At 35.9% G+C, this 12725-nt stretch overlaps 1 pseudogene; it reads left to right on the top strand.

Moving 5' to 3' along the window:
• The window catches only part of LOC104876787, a 4423-nt pseudogene extending 2491 nt beyond the window's left edge, over positions 1 to 1932 (top strand).
• The last annotated feature ends 10793 nt before the right edge of the window (positions 1933 to 12725 follow it).

Raw genomic sequence — 12725 nt, 5'->3', positions numbered from 1 at the left:
GGTGAAGGAAGGGCGGGGACAAGGGGAAAAAATGAGAACCAAGACATGTCATGTAGAGGTACAAATTCCCAACAATGAGTGTAACTGTACTGTATTCCTAAAATTTACCAATAAACGCAATTAAAGCTGAAACAAACTAGACCCTTATCTTTCACCATGCACTAAACTGAAATCCAAGTAGATTAAAGATCTAAATATTTAAAAAGAGACCCTAAATTTGCTGGAAGATAAGTTAGGAAGAGCTCTTGAAGATATTTGAATGGGAAAAAACTTTATGAACAAATACTCAGTAGCACAGGAATTAGCAGAAAGAATCAACAACTGGGAATCTCATCTTATTAAAACGCTCCTGCACTGCAAAGGAAACCATCAACAGAACTAAAAGACAGCCTACAATGCGGGAAAAAATTTTACCAGCTGCTCCTCAGACAAAGGACTATTATCAAGGATATATAAAGAACTCAAACCAATCAGCCCCCCCAAATATAAAGACCCAATTCAAAATGGGCATCTGAAATGTACAGACATTTCTCAGACAAAGAAGTAAAAGCATCAAGTATGTATATAAAAAGTGTTCTACATCACTGGTAATTTGAGAGATGCAGATGAAAACAACACTGAGATTCCACCTAACCCCACACAGAATAGCTGCTATCAAGAAATCAACCAATAACAAATGTTGGTGGGGTTGTAGGGAAAAAGAACCCTTCTCCATTGTTGGTGGGAGTGCAGACTTTTGCAACCAGTATGGAAATCAATATGGAGATACCTCAAAGAGCTGGGACTAGAGGTTCCACTTGAACCAGCCATCCCTCTGCTGGGTATCTTTCCAAAAGAATTAAAAGAATCATATCACAGTGATATATGTGCATCTATGTTTAGAGTGGCACAGTTTGTACTATCTAAAACTTAGCAACAGCCCATTTGCCCATCAGTTGGAGACTGGATAAAGAAGATGTGGTTTTTCTATAAAATGGGATTCTACTCAGCTATAAAGAATGAGAAATTAGATTCATTCATAGGAAAATGGAAGAAAATGGATATATTGAGGATATACTCCTAAGTGAAACAAGTAAGTCACACATATATAAATACTGAATAGTTTCTCTGGTGTGAAAAACTATAATAGTACATAAGATACTGAGGATATAATTGACAATGTGAAATAGGAATAAAAGGGCTAAAGAATTAGGGAAAGTGGGAAGGGTAGGGGAAAGGCAATAGGGGAAAAATGTATGAGAAAATGAAAAAATGGAAATAAAGTGATTGTAAATGGGGAATGGAGGAGGGTTGAAGGGAGGGCAGAGACAAGGGGGAAAATGTGAAGCGACCTGTCATGTAAAGGTACAAGATCCCAATGATGAATGTAACTGTATTGTATACCTAAAATGTACCAATAAATTCAATGAGAGATTAAAAAATAAAATATCTAAAAAAATCCAAAATTATTGAGCTTCTGTATGCCGACTTTGGAAACAACCAGTTTCAATTTGTTGCTAGAGACAGATGATGAGTGTTACATAGACTTAGAAGCTGTATTTAATAGAATTGTCCAGGAGAATCTAGATGGATCCAATTTTTAGTGGCAAAATTTCAGACTGAATTGGGAGGTTTACCTAACTGGCAAGAGGCAAGAGTTGGAGTACTCCAGCCCAGCCAACCCTACCTTTTCATGCAGGTCAGGCTATGTGATTTCCAGGGACATAGTCAGCTGGCTGGCAAGCATCTCTGAGAAATTAAAGAACTAACAGGGTGGATATTTGGATGGCAGCCATAGGACCGAAAAGATATCAGAATAGCCTGAGGCTGTGTGAGAAGACCTACAAAAAAGGAATGTTGTCCTCCCAATAGTACTCGCCACAGAAACTGGCAGAGATGTGGGAATTGAAACAGCTGTGTGGTGAACCTTGTCTGTGTGAATCAAGGTCATGATCACTTAAACCAATAATATAAAGACTGGGATGGGCAAATGATAACTCCCTGTAAGCCTGAGGAAAACCCACAGGTTGACAGTAGAATATATGGTTTTTCAGGAAAGTTCTCAGCTGGCACTTTCTCTTTTTGCTAGTGTGGATTTCTTTCTTTCTTTTTTTTTTTTTTAACCTCATTGAGTTTATTGGTACATTTTAGGGATACAGTACAGTTACATTCATTATTGGGATCTTGTACCTTTACATGACAGGTCTTGGTTCTCATTTTTTCCCCTTGTCCCTGCCCTCCCTTCACCCCCTCCTCCCCTCCCCATTTACAAATATGCTATATCCATTTTTTCATTTTCTCCTGTTTTTTTCTTTTCCCTTATTACCTTTTCCCTACCCTCCCCAGTGTGAATTTCTTAGTTGCACAGATTTCCTGCTTAAAAATCGACTGATACTATAGCATAGGAAAATAATTTTTATTAATATAATGGAAGATGATTTTTTTAAAATACCAAATTGTTTTATAAAAGGAGAAATATATCCAAATCCTAAGGCATTTTTGCTAGTTCATCGTAATCACTTTTGGTTAAAATGGCCTGGTTAAGAAATTTTGAGTAGTGGAGAGTGGAGCCGTGTGGACTGGTGAGGAGGAGTGGAGCCCCTGTGGAGCTAGGCTGCTACCCCACCCCCATTGCCCCGGAACTCTGAGCAGCTCAGACTGGTGAAGAGTGGAGCCTCATTGGTGCTCCTGCAGTACCTCCGAAGTGGCTCACTCCCATCCCCACCTCTGGCCTCCTGATTGTGCTGGTACCTGGATCCACACCACAAGGAGTAATAAAGGCCAATATCCCTAGCTCTAGAAGACAGAGCAGAAGTGAGCAACAGAAAGACAGCCTCTCTCAGGTTCTTTGATGAAAATTGAAGCTAACTGGAAAAGTGAAGAGAATATCTGCAATAAAGGCATACCAGGCCATCATGGTTGGTAAATTGGAGGGATTATCCATAGGAATGTGGATTATCCTTGGGGGAAGGGCAGATAGAACCTGCAGTAGAACCTTGCAGAGTTCAACCCAGTGGCAAATCAGGGAGCTCAACCTGGACCTTGCAGCCAGAAATCAGCCTGAATCTCAGGGGTCCTCTGCTGGCTTCCTGAGACTAATTGACTTAGATCTGCATATTGCTGCCCACATTGTCTTTTGTGACAGAAGAGACATACCATGAAGGAGGCCCTTCATTTTTACTTTTATTTTTTTATTTTATGGTACCAGGGATCGAACTTCAGACCTTGTGCTTGTGAGGAAGGTGGCAGAACCACTGAGCTAAATACCCAGCCCATACATTTTTATTTTGTATTAAACTTTTTCTTTTCCTATTATTTTTAATATTTAATTTTTATTTTTTCTACTCTTCTCAAATTCGGGTCCTTTTTTCTTTCTTCTTTTTCATTTTTTCTTTTCTTTCTCACTCTCACTCTCCCACATTGTTCTTCATCTCCCTTAATTTTCCTATTTCTGCCCTAATTTAGATTTCTGCTTTTTTTTCTTTTTTTCTCTTTTTCTTTCTCTCAATTGTCATTAGTTTTGAAGGAATGTGAGTACAGTTTCTAGCTTCCATACTGCTGTTAGGTTGTTCTATTCTTGTCTTTGTTCTTTCATTCTTTCTTTTCCTCTTGCCTTCAACAGTTTCCTAGAATTTGCTTGATCTTTCTTTGTCCTCTATCCTCAGTTCTAACCTTGCACTATCATTCTACATATGTATCCTTCTCTTCCCAACTCCTTCTAAGTGCCCATCCTGAAGAATAAATTTACTAAATTGAAGATTTTATTCATTATAAACATATTTTGGCCTGGTCCTTGATTTTGATTTAATTCACTTGGTTAAAGGTGATAGATCAATAACTACCACAAATTGTCATTTTCTAAGCCATTCTTCATGCTATTGTGTTGCTGATTGTATCAATTGGGCTAAGGTGCTGTGATTAATCTAATTAGTTGTTCCTCCTGGTATTATGAAAATGAGGGTGTCTCAGAGTCATTAGAGATGCAAAATTTAAAGATCAGCTGTATCTGGAAGATCAAAATATTAACCAAAGGAATTACACCAAGGACAGCACCAACAAGAAAAAGAGAAATGAGAAGAAATTTAAGCAAGGCACAAATACAGACTTCCTGTTCAAAAAGCAAATTCTGGGGGAAACAAGGTGGAAAATTCTGACAATCAACCACCTGGACACCCTGAACTCATAGCACAAGAAGTTATGAAATGGATGAATGAGCCTCTAGAAAAATTCAAAACAGAAATAACTTCACAGATAACTACAGAGATGGTCAGCAAAATGAAAGATGCAATTAAAAACTCTAGAACTGTAACACAAAAAAGTAGATGAGTTCAGGACCATGATAGAAGTGGTAAATACTCAGCACATAGGAAAGAAATGGAAGCCATGAATGCCCAACATAGGAAGGAAATGGAATCCATGAAACAGATTCAAACAGATATCCAGGAGATTAAAAACTGTATTATAAATATACACAACAGACTGAGCCAATCTGAAGACAGAGTATTAAATATAGATGACAGGATGATAGTTGGTCAGTGACTGGGAAAAGACAGATCTCTTAAAAATAGAAAGGGATCATAAGAAATATATCCAACAGCACATAGATGACACAAAGAAGAATAATATAAGACCAATAGGAGTCCATAAAAAGCAAAAGAAATACAAATGACATAAAAAAGTTGTTCACAGAATTAATGACAGAAACCATCCCAAACAGAGCAAAAGAATTTGACATACAGATAAGTGAGGCATATAGGACTCCAACTAGCCATGATGGAAAAAAATCTACACCTAGAAATATAATAATCAAGATCTGTGAAATCCAACAGAAGAACAAAATGCTACAAGCATCTAGAGAAAAGGAACAAATCAAATGCAAAGCTAAGTGCATCAAAATCATAGCAGACCATGGCTCGAGATTTAACTCAGTGGTTCTGCTGGTTGCCTCACAAGTGCAAGGTCCTAAATACAATGCTGGTACAAGAAAAACAAAGAAAGAAAGAAACACAACAAACTTTTCAACACAAACCCTCAGGTCAAGGAGAGCCTGGAGTGAGGTATTTCAAGCACTAAAAGAGAACAACATCCAACCTAGAATGATGCATCCTGCAAAAACACTCTTTCAAAACTGATGGGGAAATAAGATACTTCCATGTCAAAGAACACCCGAGAAACATCATGAATACCAAACCAGCACTGCAAACAATTCTAAACAGTATCCTAGAAAATGACAATGAAGATCACAACTCCATGAGGCCCAACAGAGAAAATCCATCAGGCAAGGCAAGAAAGTAAAATGAGAGGGGAAAAAATTAAAAAGAGCCAACATAGAATAGGAACATGACAAAGATAACTCACTATGTATCAGTTATAACCATCAATCTTAATGGCCTCATTTAACCAATCAAAAGAAATTGACTGGCAGAATGAATTAAGAAGCAAAATCCAACAATAAACTCTTTACAAGAAGCACACATAGTTCAAAGAGAAACTCATAGGCTAAAAGTAAAAAGATGGGAAACAATTCTCCATGTAGCAGGAGCTCAGAAAAAACAGGGGTAGCTATCTTATTTGCAACCAAATAAATTTCAAACCAAAAATAATTAAGAAAGACAAAGAAGGTCAATACATCCTTGTAAAGGGAACAATCAAAGAGGAAGTGATGACAATCATAAATATATATGCATCATTTAGTAGCACCCACAACTATAAAAAACAAATATTAAGGGACATGAAAAACCAAATAAGCACTAATAAAATTGCAGTGGGGGACCTCAATATTCACTGTCACAAATGGATAGATTATCTAGATAAAATCAGCAACAAAATACTAGAACTGAACAAAGCTTTAGAACAAATGAACTTAGCAGACATGTACAAAGTGTTCCAGTCCAGAAAATCTGAATATACATTCTTTTTGGCTGCACAGAGGCTATTCTCCAAAATAGAGCACATACTAGCTCATAGAATATGTATAAGTAAATGTGAAGGAATTGAAGTTATCCTATGTATATTATCAGACCATAGTGCAATTAAACTGGAGATCATTAGCATTAGCAACTGCAAGAACTTCACAAACACATGGAAATTGAACAACATTCTCATGAACATCCAATGGGTCACAGCTGAAATTAAAGAAGAAATTAGACAGTTTTTACAAATAAATGATAATGCCAGTACAACGTACAGGAATCTATGGGACACAATGAAAGCAGTTCTATGGAGGGAAATCCATAGCAGTGAAATCCAACACTAGAATAACAGAGAGAGCTCAAACAAAGACCCTAATATTGAGTCTTAAGCTCCTAGAAAAAGAAGAGCAAGAAGGGAGGAAATTATATAGATCAGAGCAGAAATCAATGCAATGGAGACTAAGAGAATGATACAAAAAAATCAATGAATAGAAGAAGAGTTGGTCTTTTGAAGGAATAAATAAAATCTATAAACTCTTAGCCAACCTTATCAAAAAAAAAAAAAGAAAAGTAAAAGGCTCAGATCCATGCAATTAGTGACAAAAAAGTTGATGGAATAAGAGATCCATCAGACAGAGGATTATCAATACCTACTTCAAGAACCTGTACTCCAATAAAATGGAAAACACAGAAGAAATGGATAGATTTCTGATACATATGAATTACCAGAGCTAAACAAAGAAGATAAAAAATTATAAACACCCAAGTTACAATCAGTGAAATTAAAAACTTAATTAAAAATTTAGCAACAAAGTAAAGCCCAGGTCCTGATTCCTTCACTGCTGAATTCTATAAAACAGCTAGAGCAGAATTATTGCCACTTCTCTTTAAACTTTTGAATGAAAGAGAAAGGGAAGCAATATTTCCAAATTCATTTCTGAAAGCAAGTGTTACTTTGATCCCAAAACAAGGGAAAGACCCAACCAAGAAAGAGAACTACAGGCTATGTCCCTAATGAACATAGATGCAAAAATCATCAATAAGATTCTAACAAACAGAATACACAGGGTCATCAAGAAGATCATACATCCTGACCAAGTTGGTCTTATTCCAGAGACGCAAGGATGGTTCAACATATGTTAAGCAATAAATGTAATACATTATATTAATAGAGTGAAGGACAAAAACCATATGAACATATCAATAGATGCAGAAAAGGCATTTGACAATTTTTTTTTGCATTTGAAAAAATTTAACACCCATTCATGATAAAAACCCTGCAGAAAATTGGAATGGTCTTTATCTCAACTTGATAAAGGCTATATATGAAAAAAAAACAGCCAACTATATGGTCAAAAACTGAAAACTTTCATGCTAAAATCAGGAACAAGACAAGGATGTCCACTATCTCCACTTGTGTTTGTTATATCTCTGGAAATATTAGACACGGCAATTAGACAAGAGAAAGAAAATAAATGCAATAATTGACAATGTGAAATGGCGAGAAAAGGGCTAAAAGTGTAGGGAAAGTGCAAAAGGTAGGGGAAAGGTAATAAGGGAAAAATATATGAGAAAATGAAAAAAACGGAAATAAAGTGTTTGTAAATGGGGAGGGGAGGAGGGGGTGAAGGGAGGGCAGGGACAAGGGGAAAAAATGAGAACCAAAACCTGTCATGTAAAGGTACAAGATCCCAACAATGAATGTAACCTCACTGTATACCTAAAATGTGCCAATAAACTCAATGAGATAAAAAAAAGAAAAGAAATAAATGCAATAAAAATAGGAAAGGAAGAAGTTAAAGTGTCATTTTTGCTGATGATATGATACTCTACATAGAAGACCCAAAATATCTGCCAAAATCCTTCTAGACTTCATTGACAGATTCAGTAGAGAAGCTAGATACAAGAAATACACTAAAAGGTCAGAAGCCTTCTAGTACACAACAGACTCACTGATAAAGAAATTAGGGAAACAATTCCTTTTACAATAGCATACCAAAAAAAAAAAAAAATTCAAGAACCTGTACTCCAATAAAATGGAAAACACAGAAGAAATGGATAGATTTCTGATACATATGAATTACCAGAGCTAAACAAAGAAGATAAAAAATTATAAACACCCAAGTTACAATCAGTGAAATTAAAAACTTAATTAAAAATTTAGCAACAAAGTAAAGCCCAGGTCCTGATTCCTTCACTGCTGAATTCTATAAAACAGCTAGAGCAGAATTATTGCCACTTCTCTTTAAACTTTTGAATGAAAGAGAAAGGGAAGCAATATTTCCAAATTCATTTCTGAAAGCAAGTGTTACTTTGATCCCAAAACAAGGGAAAGACCCAACCAAGAAAGAGAACTACAGGCTATGTCCCTAATGAACATAGATGCAAAAATCATCAATAAGATTCTAACAAACAGAATACACAGGGTCATCAAGAAGATCATACATCCTGACCAAGTTGGTCTTATTCCAGAGACGCAAGGATGGTTCAACATATGTTAAGCAATAAATGTAATACATTATATTAATAGAGTGAAGGACAAAAACCATATGAACATATCAATAGATGCAGAAAAGGCATTTGACAATTTTTTTTTGCATTTGAAAAAATTTAACACCCATTCATGATAAAAACCCTGCAGAAAATTGGAATGGTCTTTATCTCAACTTGATAAAGGCTATATATGAAAAAAAAACAGCCAACTATATGGTCAAAAACTGAAAACTTTCATGCTAAAATCAGGAACAAGACAAGGATGTCCACTATCTCCACTTGTGTTTGTTATATCTCTGGAAATATTAGACACGGCAATTAGACAAGAGAAAGAAAATAAATGCAATAATTGACAATGTGAAATGGCGAGAAAAGGGCTAAAAGTGTAGGGAAAGTGCAAAAGGTAGGGGAAAGGTAATAAGGGAAAAATATATGAGAAAATGAAAAAAACGGAAATAAAGTGTTTGTAAATGGGGAGGGGAGGAGGGGGTGAAGGGAGGGCAGGGACAAGGGGAAAAAATGAGAACCAAAACCTGTCATGTAAAGGTACAAGATCCCAACAATGAATGTAACCTCACTGTATACCTAAAATGTGCCAATAAACTCAATGAGATAAAAAAAAGAAAAGAAATAAATGCAATAAAAATAGGAAAGGAAGAAGTTAAAGTGTCATTTTTGCTGATGATATGATACTCTACATAGAAGACCCAAAATATCTGCCAAAATCCTTCTAGACTTCATTGACAGATTCAGTAGAGAAGCTAGATACAAGAAATACACTAAAAGGTCAGAAGCCTTCTAGTACACAACAGACTCACTGATAAAGAAATTAGGGAAACAATTCCTTTTACAATAGCATACCAAAAAAAAAAAAAAATCCAGGAATCAATCTAATGAAGGAAGGAAAAGTCCTCTATGCCAAAAACTACAGCACTCTGAAAAAAAGAGATTGAAGAGATAGAAGAAAATGGAAAATCATCCCTTCTTCCTGGGTAGGAAGAACCAACATAGTGAAAATGGGCATGCTACCAAAATTGCTATATTGATTCAATGCAATCCCATTTGAAATTCCAACAGTATATTTCACAGAGCTATGGAAGTGAATCCAAAAGTTCATTTAGAACCAGAAGAGATCTAGAATAACAGAAGCCATTCTAGGAAACAGAGACATGGCAGGCAGTACCACAATCCCCAACTTGAAACTATACTACAAAGCCTCTGTGTTAAAAACAGCATGGCATTGGCAATCAGACCCAAGAATCAGTGGAATAGATTATAAGATGAAGAAACAACTCCCAATGTACTCAGCTACCTCATCTTTGACAGAGCAGCCAACCATCCTCACTGGAGGAAAGATAGCCTCTTCAACAAATGTTGCAAAAACTGGCTTTTAATCTGCCAAGAATTAAAAGTAGACACGTTTCTTTCACCATGTACTAAACTAAAATCCAAATGGATTAAAAATCCAAATATTAAAACACAAACACTAAACATCCTGGAAGGTAATTTAGGTAGAACTCTCAAAGACATTGGCATAGGAAAAGACTTTATTAACTAATCCTCAGTAGCATGCGAACTAGCACAAAGAATCAACAATTGGGATATCTTCTTATTGAAAAGCTTCTGTCCTGCAAGAGTAAAGACCAATAAAGCTAAGAGACAACCTACAATGTGGGAAAAAATTTTACCAGCTGATCCTCAGCAAAGGTGTACTATCTAGAAAATATAAGGAACTTGAAAAAATCAGACCCCCCTCAAAATCAGACCCCCCAATATAAAGACCCAATTCAAACATGGACATCTAAAATGAACAGACATTTCTCAAAGAAGTAAAATCAGCAATTCAATATATGAAGAAAAAAAGTTCAACATCACTTGTCATTCAAGAGATGCAGATGAAAACAACACTAAGATTGCACCTTACCCCAGAAAGAATGGCTACTATCACAAAATTTACCAACAGCAAATGGTGGCGGGGTTTTGGGGAGAAAGGAGTATTTCTTCATTCTTGGTGGGAGTGCATCCTGGTGCAACCTCTATGGAAAACAATATGGAAATACCTAAAAATACTAGCATCAGAAGCCCCATTTGACCCAGCTATCCCTCTGCTGGTTATCTTTCCAAAAGAATTTAAAGAATCATACCATAGCGATATATGCACACCCATGTTTGTAGTGGCACAGTTTGTAATAGCTAAGACTTGGAACCAGCCAAATTGCTGATCAACTAGATAGTTGGTAAAGAAGATGTAGTTTTTCTATAAAATGGAGTGCTACTCAGCCATGAAGAAGTAGAAACTAGATGCATTTATAGCTAAATGGATTCATATTAAGTGAAATAAATTGGACACACAAATGTAAGTACTGATAGTTTCTCTGGCATGAAAAACAAAAAGTGCAAATAAATTAGAAATTGTAAATTGATAATGTGAAATAGGAAGAAAATTTCTAAAGAATTAGGGAAAATGGGAAGGTTTGGGGAAGGGAAAGAAGGGAAAAGAAAAATATGAGAAAAGCAAAAAATGGAAACAAAGTCTCTGTAAATAGGGAAGGGTGGAGGGGGTGAATGGAGGGTAGGAGTATGGGGAAAAATTAAGAACCAAGATACATCATGTAAAGTTACAAGATCCCAAAGAGGAATATAACTATTCTATATCTCAAAATTACCAATAAACTTAACTAAAAAAAATTGTGAGTAGTGGCTCAAAGATTGAGTTTGAGTCTGCATTACAACATAGCTCTGCATATCTTCATTAGCACATCTACAGGCCAAAATGAACTCAGAAAAATGCTGTGTGACCACTTGTGTGAGCAGTGGTCACTTATACCAACATTTGGAGCTCTTGGAAATAATGTTAGGTTTTGTGGATCTCTGAATGAAATGGCAACTTGACTTTAAAAACGACATCACATAATCCTCAGTTTTGGACCTTGTTTTTAAAGATATTCATTTATATTTTAGGTGAATATCCAAGTTTTCTTATGCCATAACATAAAACCTGAAGATCATAGTTTAGTACTCTTACTAAACATTAAATCTTTGTGCATGTGAATAAAAGTAAATACTTCTCAGGTTTTTATTGCCATAGGGAAGTATATTCCTTTGGTTTTTTTGTTTGTTTGTTTGTTTGTTTGTGTTTTTTTTTTTTTTTGTACCCAGGATCAAACTCAGGTCCTTGGGCTTGTGAGACAGGTGGCAGAACCACTGAGCTAAATCCCCAGCCCAGGAAGGATATTTCTCTCTCTTTTTTTTTTTTGAGACAGGGTCTCACTATGTAGTTGAGACTGACCTGGAACTCACTATGTAGCCCAGGCTGGTCTTGAACTCACAGTGACCCTCCTGCCTCAGCCTCCCAAGTGCTGGGATTACAGGCGTGCACCACCACACCTGGCTTGGAAGGATATTTCTAAGTCACTGACAATTTGAAAGAATTATTTTTGCTTTCCTTTTATTATTGCCTAATGTTTACCTAATATAAATAAATATGAATCAGCTGATCATTTTGTATGAACGATGTGCTCAGTTTAGGTATAATTGTAGGAGAAAGCGTGGCTTAATTATCCAAGTACTCTAAAAAATAGTTCAACTGAGAAAATATCACATATGATATAGATAGTAGAGGATGTCTCCCTGAGTTTAAGGGACATTTCACAAAAACCAACCAAATCATTTTATAGTAACCTTTTAAAATACTATCAATAGAGAATTCCATTTGAAATAGGCTTATGACAGATATTAACTATATTCAGATTTTTAAAAAACTAGTTTCTATTTAATATTTAAATCGTCACATGCTGTGATGTATAAAAATAAATACAACAATCAGAAAATCATTAGTCAAGGCTTTATTATTGCTGTTACATACAAGTCTGGAAATGGTTTCTTCCCAACAAGTTGCATCTTTGTTATAATTAGGGCAAATTTTGAAAGCCCATTTTTTGACAGAACTGTTACAATAGATCATTTTCCAGTGAACCCCAGTCATGATAAGTAGTCTAGTCTCTAAATTTTGTTAGTTGCTTGTTACAATTGTTGTAATAGACTATCTCCATTCTCCACAGCATAAAACTGTATTTGCTGTAGATCATTTTCTAGTTCAATTACTCTACCAAGCATCTAAATTTAGAACAAAGGTTTAGGCAGGTGATTAAGATAGATCTGACAAAGCATGTCACACGTACACCCCCACAGCAGGTCACTCCTCCAGCTGAACAAATGTATACTCTCCAGTTAGAATCAGGCAGCATTATAAAGAGATGGTTCACTAGCATGTTGTACTGTGGGAGATTAAGCTTGACTTTGCATTTTGGGGACCACTTACTTTGTGACTTTCATGGGACA

This window comes from Fukomys damarensis, unplaced genomic scaffold (assembly GCF_012274545.1).
Source record: "Fukomys damarensis isolate Sample0158 unplaced genomic scaffold, DMR_v1.0_HiC HiC_scaffold_39, whole genome shotgun sequence".
Taxonomy (NCBI): domain Eukaryota; kingdom Metazoa; phylum Chordata; class Mammalia; order Rodentia; family Bathyergidae; genus Fukomys; species Fukomys damarensis.
The sequence above is the reverse complement of the archived record's forward strand: the minus strand, read 5'-3'. Positions and strand labels throughout refer to the sequence as shown.